The sequence below is a fragment of the Somniosus microcephalus genome, chromosome 2, assembly GCF_052327205.1.
Source record: "Somniosus microcephalus isolate GS21.2 chromosome 2, FLI_Smic_1.0, whole genome shotgun sequence".
In the NCBI taxonomy this organism is placed as follows: domain Eukaryota; kingdom Metazoa; phylum Chordata; class Chondrichthyes; order Squaliformes; family Somniosidae; genus Somniosus; species Somniosus microcephalus.
Genome location: NC_140988.1, coordinates 260,296,128 through 260,315,067, shown reverse-complemented (window position 1 = coordinate 260,315,067; position 18,940 = coordinate 260,296,128). Strand labels below are relative to the sequence as shown.

At 44.1% G+C, this 18,940-nt stretch overlaps 1 protein-coding gene across 8 annotated transcripts in view; it reads left to right on the top strand.

Moving 5' to 3' along the window:
• LOC147123352 (kinesin-like protein KIF2A) overlaps positions 1-18,940 on the top strand; it is a 178,518-nt gene that overhangs the window by 107,194 nt on the left and 52,384 nt on the right. The gene's annotated exons all lie outside the window — the stretch shown is intronic.

Genomic DNA, 18,940 nt, shown 5'->3' with positions numbered 1-18,940 from the left:
GTAGGTGATTTTCTTGTTACGATTGGAACCAGGTGAGTGCAGTCCCACCCAGCTGGATGACGGTGGAGAGGCGTTGGAGAAGGATGGAGTGGTCAACCGTGTCAAAGGCTGCAGACAAGTCAAGAAGGACAAGGAGGGATAGTTTACCTTTGTCACAGTCACAAAGGATGTCATTTGTGACTTTGATGAGAGCCGTTTCGGTACTGTGGCAAGGGCGGAAACCTGATTAGAGGGATTCAAACATAGAATTGCGGGAAAGATGGGCACGGATTTGGGAGGGCAACACGTTCAAGGACTTCGGAGAGGTTGGAGATGGGGTGGTAGTTTGCAAGGACGGAGGGATCAAGGGTTTTTTTTTTGAGGAGAGGGGCGATGACAGCAGATTTGAGGGAGAGGGGGACAGTACCTGAGGAGAGAGAACCGTTAACAATATCAGCTAACATGGGAGCCAGAAAAGGAAGTTTGCTGGTCAGCAATTTGGTGGGAATAGGGTCAAGGGAGCAGGAGGTGGGTCTCTTAGACAAGATGAGCGCAGAGAGATCATGAGGGGAGATCGGAGAGAAACTGGAGAAAGATGTGAGTTCAGGTCTAGGGCAGGGGGAAACCTTAGAGGAAGTTTGGCCCAGTGGGCTAGGGGAAGGAAGGCAAGTGGCAGAGGCAGCTGAACGGATGGTCTCAATCTTAGAGGCAAAGAAGTCCATGAGCTCCTCACACTTGTTATCGGAGGTGAGGGTGGAGGAAACCGGGGAGAGGGGTTTAAGAAGACGGGTAGCAATAGAGAATAGGAGTCGGGGTTTATCTTTGCATTCCAGAATGATTCTGGAATAGTGAGCAGTTTTGGCAGATGAGAGCAGGGCCTGATAGTACTTTATGTGGTCCAGTTAGATCTGGCGGTGAATGGCTAAACCAATTGTCCACCATATCCGTTCAAGTCTACATCCCTTGGACTTAAGGGGAACGGCCAGGGTGAGAGAGGGTAATTGTTTTTGTAGGGACTAGGGCATCAAAGATAGTGGTTAGGGTGTGGTTGAGCAGATCGGTAGCTGCAGAAATGTCATGGTGAATGGAGGGCCAGAGGCTGGACAGTTGGGATTTCATAAGTGCAGTTGGGAGAGAGTTTTTTTCCAGACAGAAATATCAGAGAATTTAATTCAGGGTGTATATAGCAAGGTATGGATTTCCAAACTACTGATGATCTGGCCTGCAAAGCCTAGATTACCACATGATCAGTTTCTCTCATTGTTGGAACAAAAAATCCTTTCTGCTGCTTCATCTCTTCCCCTTTCCCATCAAGCCAAATCTCTCTCCTCTCTAGCCCTGAAGTCACATTTCTCTCCAGTTTCTCTCTGGGCTTATCTCATCTTTGAGGCCCATCTTCTGCTCCCTTGACTTTGTTCCCACTAAACTGCTGACCACCCATCTTTTCTTCCTGGGCCCCATCCTTGCTGACATTGTAAATAGTTCCCTCTCTGGAGGTAATATCCCCACTATTTTCAAAACTGCTGTCATCAACCCTCTCTTCAAAAAAAAAAAAAAAAAAACCCACCCTTGATACCTCTGTCCTTGCAAACTACCATCCTATCTCCAACTCGCCTTTTCTCTCAATTCCTTGAATGTGTTGTAACCTTTCAAATCCATGCTCATGTTTCCTGCAACTCCATTTGAATCTCTGCAATGAGGTTTCCACCCGAAACAGCCTTGCCAAAGTTACAAATAACATTTTCTGTGACTATGACCGTGGTATGTTATCCCGTCCTTGTCCTCTCTGCAGCCATTGATACGGTTGACCACACCATCTTTCTACTTCATGTCTCTGTTAGCCTGCTCAGCGGGACAACCCTCGATGCCACTTTTAGTTATCTGATTGTAACCAGAGCTTCTTCAGCAATTGCTTCTCCAATATCCAGTTGTGGATGAGCTGCAATTTCTTCCAGTTAAACATTGAGAATACTGACGCCATCATCGTATGTTTCACACCTCAAACTCTGTAGCCTTGTCACTGATTTGATCCCCCTCACCGTCCAGATGGTTTGCAGCCTGTGCGTCCTAATCAACCCCGAGCTGAGCTTCCTATCTCATATCCTCTCCATCACTAAGACTTTCGGCTCCCACCTCCATAACATTGCTCTCCATAACATTGCCCACCTCCACTGCTACTTCAACCTATTTTCTGCTGAAACCCTCACCCATGCCTTTGTCACCTCTAGACTCAACTATTCCAATGTTCTCCTGGCTGCCCTCCCATCTTCCATCCCCTGTAAACCCCAGCTTATCTATACGTCCTGCTCATTCATCACCCCTGACCGACACTGGCTCCAGTCCCCCAACATCTCATTTAAAATTTTTCTCCAACGTTCCTGCAATCTGGAGGTCCCGCGAAGGCCGCTCACCGGCTTTTACATAGATGAAACCACGCATTTGAATGGGCCATGCAACCAGTTAAAGGGACCGCGCACACAAAAAAAATAGTGTACATTGGTCTAATCCATTCCCCCTCTCTCTGCCCCACCATTGGTGGCTGTGGTTCAGCTGCTGAGAACTCATGCACTGGAATTCCCTCCCTAACCCTCTGCCTCTCCTCCTTTTGGACCCTTCTTAAACCCACCTTTTTGACCAAGAACTTGTTACACGCTTCCCAAAATCTCCTCCTTTGGCTTGGCATTCATTTTGTTTTGATGACTCCTCAAAGAAGCACCTGGGATGTCTTTTATATTACAGGTGCTATATAAGTGACAGTTCTTTGTATTTTTATGGTGTCTGCTATTTTTGTTGAGGCTCCCTTGGACTGTGTCAAGTAGATGGTTCATGTGTAAGATTTACAGGTCAATAGTCTTGTTACAAGGTGGGGCTGCTACTTAGAGTTAATTTTGGTGGTCAATTGTAAGTGACCCCATCTTCCCTCTGGAAGAGCAGTGACTTTGAGAATAGCAAGGTTGAAGATTGCACAGCCATGCCTTGAAACCAATGTCTTGGGCACCAGGTTTAAAAAAGCCTGTCAAAGACCTTTAACTAATAGCAATGTTTACTGAATTGAAAATTAAAGTATTGCAAAATGAGGATATCGTGAATGTTTGTTTGTAAGGGAGTGGAAAATATACAGGAGAGAGAAAGACACAGAGGAGGAAGAGGCTTGGAGGAAAGGAAATAGTGAGAAGTATGGAAGCCTGAGGGAGACAGGAAAATTAGTGTTTGGGATAAAAGTTCAGCAAAAGTATACAATATTTTTTCCTGTGAGCAATGCCAAAATTTTGTGTCTAGCATCTATCCATCTTGTTACACAAATCTGTTGTATATTTAAAAAAAAAACATGATTAGCTCAAATGTTCCATTGATATAAAACCGACCAATCACAGTTACTATCTTATAAACCACCAAATCAGATAAACCAGTAGTTACCACCAAACCAAAACTATCAAATCACTTTTTTTATACTTTCAGTGGCATTCTTGGTTTCTCACCAGGCTACCAAAATATCAATTTAAAAGTAAAATTTGTAACCTGCACAGCAAAGACTATGGGCCTTCTTGTCACCCTGGCTATAATGCTAAGGAACTATGCACCAGAGAAGCTGCTCCCCTAGCCAAGCTGTCCCAGTACAGCTATGACACTAGCATCTACCTAACAATGTGGAAGATTGCCCAGATATGTCATGCCCACAAAAAACAGGGCAAGTCTAACTAAGCTAATTACTGCCGTATCCACCTCCTTCCAATCACCAGTAAAGCCATAGTAGGAATCATCAAAAGCACCATCAAGCGACACCTATTCACCAATAACCTACTCTTTGACGCTGAATTCAGGTTCTTCCAAACCACTTGGTGCCGCACATCATCACAGCCTTGATCACAATAGACACAACAGCTGAATACCAGAGGAGAGGTGAGAGTAACTGCCTTCAACCATTTTCAGTTCCTTCATCAATGACTTTCTCTTTCTAAGTTCAGGAGTGGGGCTGTTCAATGACAATTCCAGTGTTCAGCTCCATTCACAACTCCTCCTGATAATGAAGCCGCCTCTGCCAGCCTACAGCAAGACCTGGCTAACACTCAGGCTTGTGTTGACAAGTGGCAGGTAGTGACCATCTCGAACAAGAGAAAGCCCAGCCATCTCCCCTGACCTTCAATGACTCCACCATCACTTGAGTTACCCCACCATCAATATCCTGGGGTGTCACCATTTATTAAAAGCTTAATTGGACCAGCCATTTGATCAGCACCCCTCCCACCATCACTGGCGTACCATGGCTGCAGTATGCATAATCTACACAATGCTCTGCAGTGACTCACCAAGGTTAGTCAACAACACCTCCCTTCCCTGCGATCTCTACCACCAAAAAACAGAGAGCAGCAATGTTGTGGGAATACTATCACCTAATAATTCCCCTCTGTCACACACCATAGTAATTTGGATATATATTGCCATTCTTTTTTCAGACTGGGTCAATATCCTGGAATTTCCTAATACTGTTGTGGGAGCGTCACCACCACAAGGAATGCAGCAGTTGAAGGAGAAATGTCATCTAATCATGGGCAATAAATGCAGCCTTGCCAGCATAACCCATATCCCCAAAACATGTAATTAGAATATAAACAGGTTGCAGGAAGACAAATGATCTGCCTGAGAGATGCATTGTGGGAGATGTCATTTTCACTCTTTGCTGTGGAACTACAATACTCAATGCACTGACTGGAGCAGCAGAAAAGAAATGTTTTATAAAGTCTAAGCTATTAAATAAAAATTCTGAACTAAAGGTGTTAAATGATTTGGACTCAGAAATTGGAGGTATGGTGTTGAAATTTGAAGATGATCCCAAATTGGGAGTTTAGCTAACAATTGTGGATTAAAATACAGGAAGACATAAACAGACTTGCAGAGTGGGCGGATAAATGGCAAATGAAATTTTGTATAGCAAAGTGTGAGGTGGTTCATTTTTGGCAGGAGTATTAAGGCCACATTCCTTGGATGGTAAGAAACTAACTGGGGTAGAGGAGCTTAGAGATTTGGGAATATGGATACATAAATTGCTAAAAGTAGCAACAGTAGTTGATAAGGCCATAAAGAGTGCAAACAAAGTACTAGGGTTCATTTGTAGAGGAATAGAATACAAAAGCAGGGAGATGATAAATTTATATGGAACCTTGGTTAGACCACAGTTGGAGTGCTGTGTGTAGTTCTGGGGTCTCTACTATGAAAAGGATATTGAAGGACTGTAGAACGTGCAGAAAATATTTACAAGGTTGTTACCAAAATTAAGAGGGTACAACTATCAAGAAAGATTGAACAGCCTGGGACTCTTTTTTTTCTTTGGAAAAGAGAAGACTAAGAGGAGATCTGTTGGAGGTATTTAAAATTATGAAGGGGTTCGATAGAGTGGATGTGGAGAAACTTTGTTGATAAGTCTGGGGTGGGGGGGTGTGTATAAATACAAGATGGCCACTAACCTCAAATAAAGAATTTAGGAGGAATTTCTTTACACAGAACAGTGAGAATAGGGGACTCGCTGCCACATAAAGTGGTTGAAGCAGATGGCATTAATGCATTCAAGGAGTGACATGATGCATACCTGAGGGAGAAGGGAATAGAGGGATATGGCGGCAGGGAGGGAAGAGGTAATTAGAATGGGACGAGCCTTGTGTGGAGTATAAACCCCAGCATAGACCAGTTGGGCCAAATGGCCTGTTTCTGTGCTGTAGATTCTATGTAATCTAATGTGTCTGGGATGAGTTTTTCTTTGAACTTGCTGAAGGGGATTGCTGTTGCACCAAGGCTGAAGAGTAGTATTAAGTGCTTTGATGTTGAACTTGGACATTGCAGCCACAGTCAGCCAGCCCCAGTGGGTGCAAATGACTATTCAAGGCACTAATTGTTGAAAATTTGAAATGGTGGAAAAAAATACCTGGTGCAGCAGTATGCTATTGTTTTTTTAAAAATAATATATCTGCAGTGGAAAATGCCATAGCAAGTGTAGATTTACCAGGAAAGGAAATATAATTGAGGAGAGACTTGAGATACTAGAACTAATTTTCCACTGGAGTAGAGAAGGCTAAGATGAGATTTAAGAGATTTTTTAAATTACAAGAAACTTTTTTGTAGCCTGAATAATGACCCTCTGGTAGGGGAGCCAATACTATGGGGTCATTAAATTAAAATCCTCAGTGAGAGTGAGGAGCGAGGTTAGAAGAAATGTCTTTATGCATAGATTCTACAGCAGCAAGTGTTTTGCCACACCGAGTAGTTGATGCAGAGACCATTGCATCTATTAAGGGAAGAGTAAATAAACATCTGAAGTAGAAAATGATACAGGGCTATGGGAAGAGTAGCATAATGAGATTGGTTTTGAATTGCTCTAGCAAAGAGCTGGCTTAGACACATTAGACCAAATTGCCTGCTTGTATTTCTAAACCTCAATGGTTCCAAGAGGGTGAAAAAATATTTTTTTAGTAATGTAGCTGAAAGAATAAATAGGGCTGTAAAAAGAACTTTAAACCAGTAAAGAGGGGGAGGGCTCAGGCTCGGGCTCAAATAATAATAATAATAATAATAAAAGTTAAAATAGTCGGAAGATAAGGAAAAGGGATGAGATCCAGATCATAAATAGTGTTAAAATACTCTAAATATTTCAGGTTCAGAAAAAAAATATAGGAAATAACAAAATAACAGGGTGATGAAAAACAAGAAGTGTGGTAGATTAAGAAACGTGAGGCAAAACAGCATCAGGGTAGGGTCTGTTTCCCAAATAAGAGTTCTATAAACAAATGCATGTAGCATAAGGAATAAAATGAGCCGATTAGTAGCGCAAATTCTGCTTAATGGGTATGATAAGGGTATGAGACCTGGCTACAAGCTGGGCATGACTGGGCGATTATTATTTAAGGTTATAAGATCTTTAGAAAGGACAGGGAAATTGGAAAAGGAGGAGTAGCAATATTGATAAAAGACACTTGCAGTATTCGAAAGGGGATATTGGTAAGGGTGTGTAGGCAGCAGAAACTGGGTAGAATTCAGGAATAGAAAATGATGCAAGACTTTGATAAGAGTTGTTTACAGACCTGATAGCAGTGAAGAAGTAGCAGGATGCATAAATACGGAGATCAGAGAAGCTTGCTGCAAAAAGCGGAGTGGTAATAATGGGAGACTTTAATTTCCACACAGACTGGGGAAGCAAAACAGCTCACGTTCCAAAGGCGACGAATTTCTTGAGTGTATTCGGGACAGTTTTCTGGAACAATGTGTATCTTGAACCAACAAGAGGACAGGTCATGCTAGATTTAGTATTGAGTAATGAGCCAGAATTAGTCAACAATCTTAACAGTAAGGGAAATCCTTACTAACAGTGACCATCACATGATTGAATTCGAGATTAGGTTTGGAGGGATAAGGGTGAATCACAAACCAATAGGGTAGATAGAGAGAAACTATTTCCTCTAGAACCAGTGGCCATAACCATAAAATTAGAGTTAGGCTGTTTAGGGGTGATATCAGGAAGCACTTCTTAACGCAAAGGATTCTCTCCCCCCACAAAAAAAATTGTTGAGGCTAGCTCAATTGAAAATTTCAAAACTGAGATTCATAGATTTTTGTAAAGGAAACAAAAGCAGAATGCTCCGGATGCTGGAAATCTGAAATAAAAACAGAAAATGCTGGAAATATTCAGCAGGGTAGGCAACATCTGTGGAGAGAGAAACGGAGTTAACGTTTCAGGTCGATGACCTTTCATCAGAACGAGAAAAAGTTAGAGATGCAACAGATTTTAAGCAAGTGCAAGGGCAGGGAAAGCAGGAAGGGGAGCCGAAAGAACAAAAGGGAAGGTCTGTGATAGGGTGAAAGGCAGGAGTGATTAAATGACAAAAAGTGCAATAGTACAAAGCAAAAGGAGATGGCAAAGGAACAAAAGATGAGTCTGGAAGAGGTGTAAATGGGAGTGGCAGAATCATCAACAGCTGCCATGTTACATAGGATTACATAGAATATACGGCACAGAAACAGGCCATTCGGTCCAACCACTTGAGCCTCCTCTCATCATTCCTTATCTAACTCTTATCAGCATAACCCTCTATTCCCTTCTCCCTCATATGCTTATCTAACCTCCCCTTAAATGCATCTATACTATTTATCTCAACTAGTCCCTGTGGTAGCAAGTTCCACATTCTCACCACCCTCTGGGTAAAGAAGTTTCTTCTGAATTCCCTATTTGATTTCTTGCTGGCTATCTTATATTGATGGCCTCTAGTTTTGCTCTTCCCTATTATGTCCGTGTATAATTGCGACACGGACAGCAGGAGTTGATTGTCTCCATTCAGTAAAGACTTGTTATAATCGGGAAACTGAAACTACAGAAGATTGCTAGTGCCTTTTATACAGGGGTGGTCACTGCCGGTACTGCAGTCTGAGACCAGTTATTCCCTTATAAAGGTACATACACAACAATTCCTCCCCTTTTAGATAAACAGTACATAGTTATCATTTCGTTGTTAAATGAATGTTAATTACAATCACAATTACGGTTGCTAGATACATTGGTTGAGGTTAAGCAATTATAAGTTCAGTCTTTGAGGAGGCTTCCTGATTCTGTCTGGATAACGCCTCTTTGGGGTATCAGGTTCTTCTGGCAAGGTTTAGTCTGGATCAATGTCGTTGTTTGGTTCATCTTCCAATATCACCGATTCTGCGGTAGCTGCAATTGGTACGTCGGTTTCATCGCCAGGTGTATCAGATCGTGGTGTGGAGTTGACGTTTTCCAGTGACTCTAGAATCTGGTCAGCATGGCGTCTTACAATGCTCTCTCCAACGTCCACGATATACATGAGAGGTCCTTGCCGTGTACAAATCGTTCCTGGCTGCCATTTCTCTCTGTGGTAGTCCCGGGCCAAAACTGGTTGACCTATCTTAAAACTCCTGGTCGGCCTTTCATTCATATTCTGAAACTGCCTGTTCTCCACATCTCTTCGGACGTTTGGCTTAACCAAATCCAAGCGGCATCGTAGTCTTCGATTGAAGAACATCATGGCTAGAGTTTGGTTGGTAACCGCATGTGTCGCATTCCGGTAGGCAAACAAGAAGTTGTCCACCTTGTGTTGTAGGGGTATATCTTCATGACACATTGCCTTGATAGCCTTCTTGAATGTTTGGACAAACCTCTCGGCCAATCCATTAGTGGCTGGATGATATGGGGCAGATGTGTAATGCTTAACACCATTGTTCTTTAAGAACCTCCAGAACTCTTCAGACTCAAACTGTGGCCCATTGTCAGAGCAAATCTGTTCAGGCAGCCCATTCCTGGCGAATATGGTTCGTAAGACTGTGATAGTTTTTTTTGTGGTGGTTGAGGACATTTTTATTACCTCTGGCCACTTTGTGCATCCACCGCAATTAAAAACATCGAGTCCATGAAGGGACCAGCAAAATCAATGTGCACCCTTTGCCATGGAGATGAGGGCCACTCCCATGGATGTGGTGGGGCGTTTTGGACCTTCTGGCATCCTGTACAGCTCTTGGTCATCTCTTCGATTTCTCTATCGATTCCCGGCCACCACACAAACGCTCTGGCTAAGTTCTTCATTTTTACCCCTCCCAGATGACCCTCATGAAGCTCATTGAGCACTCTATCCTTCAATTTGGGTGGAATTACTACTCTGGATCCACACATCAAGGTTCCTCTGCACACTGACAGCTGTTCTCTTCTCGGTGAGAATGCTGGCAGCAGTGGTTCGCCATGTGCTGGCCATCCCTTCACCGTTAAATCATAGACCCGTGATAGTGTTGGGTCATTTCGTGTTTCCTTTTCTATGTTTGCATTCGTCACAGGGAGACATTCGACTATGGTCGAGTGGAATATCTCCATTGGATCCACTGCAAGTTCTTCTTCCACCGTCGGCAACGGTAGGCGCGACAATCCATCAGCATTCCCATGCTGTTTAGTTCCTTTGTACTCAATGTCATATTGCTGTGCCCCTAGGAAAAGGGACCACCTCTGTAGCCGTTGTGCTGTCATTATTGGTACGCCCTTCTGAGGGTTGAAAATGGAGACAAGAGGTGGATGATCAGTTAGTAGAGTAAATTTTTGACCGTGCAGGTAGTGATTGAACTTCTTCACCCCCCACACTAGGCTGAGGGCCTCTGTCAATCTGGGCGTAGTTACGCTCGGCTGAAGTTAACCGTGACGCAAAAGCTATCTGCCTCTCTAAACCATCAAGGAATTTATGTGACAGTACCGCCCCAATGCTGTAGGGAGACGCATCACACGCCAGTCTTATCGGTAGTGATGGGTTGTAGTGAGCCAATACTTCTCTTGAAGTGATTAGGTCCTTACTCTTCTGAAAGACCCACTTACATTCATCGCTCCATTGCCATGCTACTCCCGTTCGTAGTAGGGCGTTCAGTGGGTGCAGAATTGTGGACAAATTCGGTAAAAACTTATGGTAGTAATTCACCAATCCGAGGAATGACCTCAGTTGCGACACATTTTCAGGCGCTGGGGCCTTAACAACCGCTTCAATTTTGTCAGGGGACTTATGTAACCCCTCTTCATCAATCATGTGGCCACAATACGATATCTGTTTCTTAAAAAACTCGCACTTGGGGCGGTTGGCTCGTAGCCCATGTTCCCGTAGTCTAGTGAGCACCTGTTCTAGGTTGTTAAGGTGTTCACTGTCATCTTCACCTGTCACTAGGATGTCGTCCAAGTAACACTGAGTCCCCGGAATCCCTTGCAGGACTTGTTCCATCGCTCTTTGCCATATCGCCGGAGCTGATGCTACTCCGAATACCAATCGATGATACTGGTAAAGACCTTTGTGAGTGTTTATCGTGAGATACTTCCTAGAGGATTCTTCAACCTCCAACTGCAAATACGCTTGTGCTAGGTCAATTTTTGTAAAACGCTTCCCTCCAGATAGTGAGGCGAAGATGTCTTCTATCCTTGGAAGAGGATATTGTACTGTGTGAAGGACTGGGTTCACCGTCACCTTGATGTCCCCACAGATGTGAACCTTCCTTGGCTCCTCAGACTTATTGCTTAACGCTTTCTTCATGACAGGAACGATGGGTGTCGCCCACTCGCTCCAGTCTACCTTAGACAACACGCCTGCATTCTCCAGATTCTCCAGCTCTGCCTCGACGGCTGGGCGAATTGCATATGGTACCGGTCTTGCTTTGAAAAACTTGGGAATTGCATTCTCTTCTATTTTTATCGAGGCGGTTACGCCTTTAAGCGTGCCCAGTTCTTGTTGAAATACCTCTTTGGCGTTAGCTAAGATTGTTGACAATCGTCCAGGAGTGACGTCTTCATCTTTTTTACCATCCACCGTCATTGCATGAATGGAGTGCCAATCTAAGCTTATCTTTCTGATCCATTCACGTCCCAATAACGGTGGTCCACCATTTGGCAGTATGTAGAGATACAATTTCCGTATTTTCTTGCCGTTGTATTCGACAGGCACCCTTATTTTTCCTCTGGGGTATACTTTTTGCCCCGTATACGTCGTCAAGACTATGGATGTCTCTCTCAAGGGTATGTGTGAGAATAGCCACTCGTAGTCTCGTCGATTCATGACGGTTAGCGCTGATCCTGTATCCAATTCCATTTTAACTTGGGACCCTGCTATCGTGAGGGTGACCCAAATGGTTCGGTGATCCTCTTTTGCGATTACATTGTGAAGTTTGAGACAGCTTAGTCTCTTGTTCCCGGATTCACTATCGCTCATCTGGTCTTCGGAACTACTGTCCGTCATCTTTTGTACTTGCACAGTTCCTTAGTAGCCTTTTTGTTGTCGTTGGTCTTCTTCCCAGACCTGCAAACTCGTGCAATGTGTCCCATCTTTCCGCATTGCCTGCATATTTTGTCCTTGGACCAGCAGTCCTTCTGGTCATGGTTAGTTCTGCCGCAGCGATAACATTTTGCAAATCCCCGTGTCATTTCGTGGGTGCCGTATTCCTGTGGCTTTTGTTGTATTTCCGCAGCTCCTCTGGCTGCTGCTTCGTACGATACTGCCACGCTGAAAGCCTTATCTAGCGTCCGCTCTTTCTCTGAGAGTAACTTCTTCTGTGTTCCTTCACTCAGGAGTCCACAGACAAATTTGTCCCGTAGGGTATCTGCCAGTCCTGCTCCGAACTGGCAGTGCTTTGATAGCTTGCGTAGTTCTGTAAGGTACTCAGCATTGCTCTCATCTTTATGCTGAGTTCTCCTGTGGAATTTAAATCTTTCTGCTATCAGCAGCGGTGCAGGGTTTAGGTGTTCCTGTAGGATAGCAAAAATTTCGTTAAAACTCTTCGCCTTCGGTTTGGCTGGAGTAATCAGGTCCCGCAATAGGCCGTACGTTCTAGCGCCCATTAGGTTTAGCAATACCGATGCCTTTTTCTCATCGGCTATTTCGTTTGCCTCGCAATATACCTCGACTCTTTCCACATACGTGGTCCAGTCCTCTATTGCATTATCAGAGGCAGTGATACAGCCAGTCTTCAGCATCTTGAAAATCTAAAATGGCGCCTCCCGCGCTTTGCCTTCTTCCCCGCTGGATTAAGATGGCGCCTCCCGCGCTTTGCCTTCTTTCCCCGCTGTTGCTAGCGCTGCTTTCCGCTGTTTCCGTTGCAACCTGCAGCTCCTCGCGGTTTTCTGCGCGTTTAATATTTTATTTTTTAATTTTTTTAATTTTATTATTTTCCCGTCGTGGAACAACCCTGTGGGACTCTTGCCTCCCTCTTCTCGGGTCCGTACGCTGCCCGGCTTCGTAGCACCGGCCGCGCCCTGTGTGCTCCACCCTCTCTCTCTCTCTCTCTCTCCTCTTCCCGACAACGCTGCTCGGCCCCGTTGCAAGCCACCCGCTCGAGTTCTCGACCGCCGCAGCCCAGGAAGGATCAGTGTACTACCTGCCACCAGCCCGATTTGCTGAAGCACCGTCGACGGGAACCAGGCCCCGCTCTCGACAGCTTCTCCTGTAATCTTCAACTCCGCTGACTCGGGGGCGGATGCCCACGGTCGACGCCCGTTTCTACTGCTTCTTCCTTCCTTCTGGCCTCGACCTCTGCTCACTTCGCTTCAGGAATGGATCCCATGAGGTGGTGCAGACTAGGTAAGTTCGTAACTGCTCGTCGCCAATATTATGTCCGTGTATAATTGAGACACGGACAGCAGGAGTTGATTGTCTCCATTCAGTAAAGACTTGTTATAATCGGGAAACTGAAACTACAGAAGATTGCTAGCGCCTTTTATACAGGGGTAGTCACTGCCGGTACTGCAGTCTGAGAACAGTTATTCCCTTAAAGGTACATACACAACATTCCCCACAAGTGGAAATACTCTCTCTGTATCTACTCTATCAAAACATTTCATAATTTTAAAGACCTCTATTAGGTCACCCCTCTTTTCAAGAGAAAAGAGACCCAGCCTGTTCATCCTTTCCTGATAGGTATACCCTCACATTTCTGGTATCATCCTTGTAAATCTTCTCTGCACCCTCTCCAGTGCCTCTATATCCTTTTTATAATATGCCGACCAGAATTGTATACAGTACTGCAAGTGTGGTCTAACCAAGATTCGATATAAGTTTAGCATAACTTCACTACTTTTCAATTCTGTCCCTCTAGAAATAAACCCTAGTGCTTGGTTTGCTTTTTTATGACCTTGTTAACCTGTGTTGCTACTTTTAGTGATTTTTGTATTTGTACTCCGAGATCCCTTTGCTCCTCTACCCCACCCAGACGTGCACCCTCCCAGTAATACCAAAATGTAATACCTCACATTTATCTGTATGCCCATTCTGCAAGTTTATTAATGTCCTCCTGTAATTTGTTGCAGTCCTCCTCAGTATTGACTATCCCCCCCAATTTGGTTTCATCCGCAAATTTAGAAATTGTGTTTTTGATTCCAAAGTCTAAATCGTTAATATAAATTGTGAACAGCAGTGGTCCCAGCACTGATCCTTGTGGAACACCACTTCCCACCTTCTGCCACTCTGAATAGCTACCTTTACCTCTACTCTCTCTGCTTTCTGTTTTGAAGCCAGCTAGCTATCCATTCTGCTACTTGTCCCCTGACTCCGCATTCTCCTACCTTATTCATTAGTCTATTAAGTGGTACCTTATCGCAGGCCTTTTGAAAATCTAGATAAATTACATCTACTGCATTACCCTTGTCTACTCTCTGTTACCTGCTCAAAAAATTCATTGACGTTGGTCAAGCAAGACTTTCCCTTTTGAAATCCATGCTGACTATTCAGTATTATATTTTTGGCTTGTAGATGTTCTTCTATTTTCTCCTTTAGTTAGGGATTCCATTATTTTTCTTACCACCGATGTTAAGCTGACTGGTCTATAATTTCCTGGACATGTTCTATCTCCCTTCTTAAATATCGGTATTACATTAGCTATCCGCCAGTCCTCTGGCACTACACCTTTTTTAAATGAAATATGTGTAGTAATGCCTCTACTATCTCTTCCCTAGATTCTTTAAAAATGCGCAGATGTAATCCGTCCGACATGGGGTTTTTTTCCTCTTGAGTTTTATTAGTCTCCTCTTTATTTTAAATGCATTTATTTCATTACTAATCTCATGAGCCAATGTCATGGCCACCTGTTCTATCTCCTTGGTAAATACTGAAGCAAAGTAATTATTTACTATTTCTGCCATCTCTCTCTCTCTCTGCCTGTGGTGTTATCCTGTCCATCCCTTAGTGGTCCTATACCCATCCTGACCTTTTTTTCATTGATGTGCCTGTAAAATATTTTACTCTTTTGTTTTATGTTTCTTGATAATTTAATTTCATAGTTCCGCTTTGCCTTCCTAATTTTTTTTTTACTTCTCCCCTAATCTCTTCGTATTCTCCCTTATGCTCTCCCCTGCTGTCTATATACTTAATGCCTTTTTACTTGCCTTCAATTGTTCCCTTATGGCTTTATTCATCCATGGTGTCCCCATTAGTGTTTAGTGTTTTTTTAGCAGAATATATTTTTCCTGGACTCTGTTGAACACCGTTTTAAATGTTTCCCATTGCTGTTCTACATCATTGTTTGCCAATATTGTTGTCCATTTTATTTTCCCAAGTTCTATTCTCAGCCCCTCAAAATCAACTTTTCTCTAATCTATTACCCTGGTCTTCGTTATACTTATGTCTTTTTCAATTATTGTCTTAAAGCGTATTATATTATGGTCACTATTGCCTAAATGTTCCTCTACTTTTACTTCTCTTATACGCTCTGGTTCATTCCCCATTACTAGATCCAATAGCAAATCCTCCCTTGTTGGGCTTTATATGTAGTAGGTTAGAAAGGAGTCCTGTACACACTAGGAACTCCATTCCCTCATCTCCTTTACCTACCTCTTCTGTCCAATTAATATTGGGGTAGTTGAAATCCCTCATGCATTTTACTCTATGTTTTGTACTCAATTCCCTAATTTGTTTGCATATTTCTTCCTCCACCTCCTGTCCACTATTAGGTGGTCTGTAGCCTACCCCTATTGGTGTGATTGATCCTTTATTATCTTTTATCTCAATCCACATGGATTCTATTTCTGTCTTGCTGATAGCTGCACCACTTTTTTCTACTGCCATTATGTTATGCCTAATAAGTATAGCCACTCCACCTCCCCTTTTTCCCTCTCTCTCTCTCTTCTAGATATGTTATACCCTGCAATGTTTAATTCCCAGTCCTGATTTTTCTGTAGCCATGTCTCAGTAATCCCTATTATGTCTGGTTCCGTGCAGTGCCTGATTGCCTCTAGCTCTCCTGTTTTATTAGGGACACACTGCATTGCTGTACAGACAGTTTAACTTATTTTTAATAACAGTTCCTTTCACTTTATTTTAACCATCTTTTTACTCTCCTGTTCTATTACTCTATTTATTCCCTGGCCATCAATGTTCTCCCTTACTTTACTCTTTCCTATGCTCTCCTTTCCTGTTTTGTTTATATTTAGGCTGATTTCATTTCTTGTAGATACCTCCCCCCATCTTACTAGTTTAAAGCCTTTGCCATCTCCTTATTTCCCCTTTTTGCTAGGACACTGGTCCCATCCCAGTTCAGGTGGAGCCCGTCCCATCGGTATAGCTCCTTCCTGTCCTAGTACTGGTGCCAGTGTCTCACGAAAAGTAACCCCTCTTTCCCACACCAGCTCTTTAGCCACGTGTTAATTCTCCTGATCTGACTGCTTCAATGCCAATTTACCCATGGCTCGGGCAGTAATCCAGTGATTACTACCCTTGAGGTCCTGCTTTTTAATTTAGCTCCTAACTCCTGATACTCCTTCAGCAGGACCTCCTCCCTGTTCCTACCATGTCGTTTGTTCCGACATGGACCACACAACTGAATTTACCCCCTCCCTTTCCAAATTTCTCTCCAGCCGCCTCGCGATGTCCCTTACCCTGGCAACACACCCTTCGGGATTCTCATTCTTGGCTGCAGAGGACGCTATCTATCCCCCTAATTATAGAATCCCCTGTCACCATAGGTCCATGGAATATGCTGCCCCAAAAAGCTGTAGAAGCTACGTCATTACATAAATTTAAAACAGAAATAGACAGTTTCCTAGAAGTAAAGGGAATTAAGGGTTACGGGGAGCGGGCAGGAATTTGGACATGAGTCTAGGTTCGGATCGGTCATGGCCCTGTGGGTAGCGGAGCGGGCCCAGGGGCCGTGTAGCCTGATCCTGCTCCTAGTTCGTGTGTCTAATTCTGTTAGATTCAGGAGATGGTTCTGTGATAGTAGATTGGCGGTTAGGATCAGATCAGCCATGATCTTATTGAATGGCGGAGCAGGCGCGAGGGGCCGATTGGCCTATTCCTGCTCCTATTTCTTATGTTCTTATGTTATTTCTATTCTGCTCTTCCGCTCCCCCCCCGGACAGCCTTCTGAGCCTTGGTGCCGTGGTCTGCATTGTGGCTGTCCTGCCCGCAGTCTTTCTCCTTGTCCTCATAGGTAGCGACTACATCGTATCTGTTGGACAGGGCCAGTGTCCTATGTAGAAACAATAGGGGCAGAGGTTATGGTCTGAAATTGTTGAACTCTGTGGAGTCCAGAAGGCTGTAAAGTGCCTAATCGAAAGATGAGATGCTGGACCTCGAGCTTACGTTGAGCTTCGTTGCACAGTGTAAGAGGCCGAGGACAGAGAGGTCAGAGTGGGAATGAATCAGAGAATTAAAGTGACAGGCGACCAGAAGCTCGGGGTCATGCTTACAGACTGAACGGAGGTTGGTATGGAAGGTGGCATCGTCCGAACAGATGCAAGGGAGAAACTGGGATAATGGAATAGAATCCTTAAAGGAAGCAGGGTGGGAGGAAGTGAAGTCCAGGTAGCTGTGTGAGTCAGTGGGCTTATAGTGGATGTTTGTCGATAGCCTATCCCCAGAAATGGTGACCGAGAAGTCGAGGAAGGGAAGGGAAGAGTTGGAGATAAACCATCTGAAGGTGAGGGAAGGGTGGAAATTGGAAGCAAAGTGAATGAAATTTTCTTGATAAGGGGTAAGCCATTTAGGACAGAGATGAGGAGGAATTTCTTCACCCAGAGAGTGGTGAACCTGTTGAATTCTCTACCACAGAAGGCAGTTGAGGCCAACTTATTAAATATATTCAAGAAGGAGTTAGATATATTTCTTAAGGCTAAAGGGATCAAGGGATATGGGGAGAAAGCAGGGACAGGGTACTGAATTTGGATGATCAGCCATGATCTCATTAAATGGCGGAACAGGCTCGAGGGGCCGAATGGCCTACTCCTGCTCCTATCTTCTATGTTTCTAGTTCAGGGCGAGATCAGGAAATGGCACCGATACTGTCATCAATGTACTGGAAAAAGAGGTGAGGGATGGGACCTGAGTACAACTGGAACAAAGAATGTTCCACATATCCCACGAAAAGACAGGCGTAGCTAGGACATAGCAACACCTTCAATTTGGATGAAGTAAGTGGAGTCAAAGGAAAAGTTGTTCAATGTGAGATACAAGTTCAACCAGATGAAGGGTGGTGGTGGAAGGTATTAAGGGATATGGACCAAGGCGGGTAAATGGAGTTGAGATTCAGATCAACCAGGATCTAATTGAATGGTGGAAAAGGCTCGAGGGACTGAATGGCCTACTCCTGTTATGTTTCTGAGGAAAAAGGAGGAAGTTTTGGGGTAAGGGAGAAGAGACAAAAAAGCAATTGAAGTAGTTGCATGTTGATCAGACATTACAAATTGACTCTGGGAGGTAAGGCGATTGTTTTTAAATATAAATAACTGAGAAGAGGTTTTGGAGAAGGAAGAACACAGTTTTACTTGTATTTTAAATTTTGTAAAGTGTTAAATAAATCATATCTCCAACAAGAGAGAGTCTAACCACCGCCCCATGACATTCAACAGCATTACCATTGCCGAATCCCCCACCATCAACATCCTGGGGGGTCACCATTGACCAGAAACTTAACTGGACCAGCCACATAAATACTTTGGCAGCAAGAGCAGGTCAGAGGCTAGGTATTCTGCGGCGAGTGTCTTACCTCCTGACTCTCCAAAGCCTTTCCACCCTCTACAAGGCACAAGTAAGGAGTGTGATGGAATACGCGCCACTTGCCTGGATGAGTGCAGCTCCAACAACACTCAAGAAGCTCGACACCATCCAGGACAAATCAGCCCGCTTGATTGACACCCCATCCACCACCTTAAACATTCACTCCCTCCACCACGTAGCTGCAGTGTGTACCATCTACAAGATGCACTGCAGCAACTCGCCAAGGCTTCTTCGACAGCACCTCCCAAACCCGCGATCTTGTCCACCTAGAAGGACAAGGGCAGCAGGCGCATGGGAACACCATCACATCCAAGTTCTCCTCCAAGTCACACACCATCCTGACTTGGAAATATATCGCCGTTCCTTCATCGTCGCTGGGTCAAAATCCTGGAACTCCCTCCCACACGGACTGTTGCGGTTCAAGAAGGCGGCTCACCGCCACCTTCTCGAGGGCAATTAGGGATGGG